The 3,120-nt window shown below is 44.1% G+C and overlaps 1 pseudogene and 1 gene segment (V, D, J or C); both read left to right on the plus strand.

Moving 5' to 3' along the window:
* Positions 1–1,296, plus strand: part of LOC116099046 — a 5,024-nt pseudogene extending 3,728 nt beyond the window's left edge.
* Positions 1–3,120, plus strand: part of LOC116099048 — a 105,712-nt gene that overhangs the window by 20,773 nt on the left and 81,819 nt on the right.

Raw genomic sequence — 3,120 nt, forward strand, 5'->3', positions numbered from 1 at the left:
AAAAAAAAAAGAGAAATGGAAACTCTTGTGCGTCTTACGTCATAGGTTCTGATACGTCATCCTTGGATCTGCCAGCATTTTAATTGCACAGGAGCAGTTGTCCCAGAGTGCACATTCCATGTCACATCCTGTACCCAGGATGTTGCCTTTGGATCCAAAGACTCTGACCCTCACCATCACCTCTCTGCACATCATCAGCCAGATAGCTTACCAGCATCAAATGCACAGTCCAAAGGGTCAGACTGTGATTTTACTCAAAGTGAAAGACTCTCAGACTCCAGCTTCCAGATACCTCAGTCCATTGAAGAGACGTACTTGCCCCTACATTATTTCTTATTTAGCAGTCATGGATCTGCTCTCTAGCAGTCCTACGTTCTTCCAGGAAGAGCTATGGATAAAAGAATTAGCTAATGTTTATGATTCTCGAGCTCGGGAAAGATTGTGCCAGATGGAAGAACAGAAAGCATTAACACTACAGCTTCAAAACCAGAGATTGCAGGAGCATGCAGTACTTGATTCCATAGAGCTTCACTTTCGTGTACCTCTTGAAAAAGAGATTCCTGTCACAGCTGCCCAAGAAACCAGGAAGGAAAGTCACCAACTGACCGATAGTGAAGATGAATTTCCTGAAATTACAGAGGAAATAGAAAAAGAAATAAAAAATGTATTTCGTAATGGTAACCAGGATGAAGTCCTTAGTGAGGCATTCCGCTTGACCATCACATGCAAAGACATTCAGACTCTAAACCATCTAAACCGGCTCAATGATGAGATCATCAATTTCTACATGAATATGCTAATGGAACGCAGTAAAGAGAAGGGATTTCCAAGTGTACAGGCAGTGAAACAGTGGACAAAGAATGTGGATGTATTTTCTGTTGACATTCTTCTGGTGCCCATTCACGTGGGTGTGCAGTGGTGTCTAGCTGTTGTAGACTTTAGAAAGAAGAGCATCACCTACTATGAGTCTATGGGTGGAATAAACAACGAGGCCTGCAGGATGCTCTTGCAATACCTAAAACAAAAAAGTGTTGACAAGAAAAGGAAAGAGTTTGACACCAATGGCTGACAGCTCTTCAGCAAGAAAAGCCAGGAAATCCCACAGCAGATGAATGGAAGTGACTGTGGAATGTTTGCTTGCAAATATGCTGACTGCATTACCAAAGACAGACCGATCAACTTCACACAGCAACACATGCCATATTTCCGGAAGCGAATGGTCTTGGAGATCCTCCATTGGAAGCTCTTGTGAAGACTGTCTCAGGGAGCAGACACTGAGCAAGTGGGGGACCAACCTTTGCCATTGACAGCCAGAGACCTTGGAAACAGCTGCTCCTAACCCCTGTTCTTGTACAGCCCTTGATCCTGGACCAGACCAGGCAAGATGCATTCACAAGCACATCTGCCTTTCCTTTTGTACCTCAGATACTATTTTTGCAAAGAAACTTTGGTACTGTGAAAGGGGTGAGGGACATCCCTCCTGAAGAGAGAGACTGCTTTTCACTTCAGCTCTGCCATCTTGTTTCCCAAGGGCTCCAGCTCTCTGAGTCCTCCTTAGGAGTCCAAGGAAAACTCCGGAAGAATCTTGGTTTTGTATAAATTCTTGTTGCTAAACCTTACCGAGAAGTAGGAAAGGGCATGGGCAGCAGGTAGGGATAAAAACCACCAGCATGTAGACACACACAGTCCCCAAGATGCAGAGTCAGGAGTTTCCATAGAGACGATAAACTGGACTCTGAGGCACAAGCTCAAGGCCCCTCCTCCAGAACCTTCCTATGTATGTGCCCTCCATGAAACCGACTGCTTCTCCTCAAAGCTATTTCCTCACTGGCAGAGTCATCCCATCCTGAGCACACTGCACTGCCCCGGCAGACCCTAACGTCTCAAGCAGTCCTTTCCTTACAAGCAGGGTTGCATGTGTGAGCACGCACGTGCTGTGTGAGGGCCCAGCCAGAAGTATCGGGTGCAACAGCCGGGCCACAGCTTCACTGCTGCCTGCTTCTGACCAGGAAGGACCTCAGCGTCAGCATCACTGAGCAGAGGCAGACGAGGACAGGTCTCGGTGGTCTGTGGCTGTTAGTTTAAATATGTTTCTAACCACAGAGAATTTTATAGACATATATACCTGTATGTGTGTATGCATACATATATATATACACACAATGTGAAACATATATTTCATGGAGAAATGCTTTAAAAAAAAAACTGAATGTGTTCACCATTTAGTCTGCAGGTTTATTTTCATCTTTCAGATTCCAGCACACAGTGATCCCAGCAAGCCCTGTGTATTGCGCATTTGTAGATTTCCTAAGAGTATTTTGAGACCTGGATGAATTTGGTTTAGAAGTAAAGGTTTTCAAGGTAAATGATGCTGTCAGCTGAAGAGCGGGTGGAACATAGATAAACATGAGGTTTTTAAACTGCTCTTTCTTGTTGTTTGTAACACCTCTCCGCGCCCCCCCCCCAGAGCTACTGAGGTGAGATGGTGAGGGGATGCGATGCCAGTGTCGTTTTGTACTTAAGTTCCACAACAGGGACATTTCCTACTTTCTGTATGGTGACCGGTAGTTTTCTATGTAGTCTTTTCCCTGCTTCCCCCGTGCCCAGCCCTTCCAGCACTGCGCTCTCTCCTTGGGCTTATTTGGATATTTTACTCTGTTTTATACCAATCTTGTTAAGTACATTTTTCTATGTTTTACCACAAGTTTCAATTTGAAAAACAACAACAACTATTTTTTTTTTACTACTCCATTGTTAAATGAATGTCCCGTCTCCACTCCAGCAGCCTGTGACCCCTCTTGCCTCCCCCCTGCATGTTGGGGGACGAGGGCCTGCTGTACATTTGTGTTTCTTTCTCTCACTGCTTCTCTTCCTCACCCTTTCCCTTTCTATTTCTCTTGATTTTCCATAGGAAATAGCTTTCTATATATGAAAAAAAAGAAATTTGTTGATTGTCATCCAATGGTCTCTCTAATTTGGTAATTGGAGAAATAAGTCCAACATTGTACAATCTATATAAACTTTCAGCTTGTTTGTGACAGTGTCTGGCTGCGTACAACATAAGGGTCTTGAAATCTTGCTTCTCCTATCTCAGCCTTTCTATTAGTAGTATTGTTTATT

Source organism: Mastomys coucha, unplaced genomic scaffold (assembly GCF_008632895.1).
Source record: "Mastomys coucha isolate ucsf_1 unplaced genomic scaffold, UCSF_Mcou_1 pScaffold20, whole genome shotgun sequence".
Taxonomy (NCBI): Eukaryota; Metazoa; Chordata; class Mammalia; order Rodentia; family Muridae; genus Mastomys; species Mastomys coucha.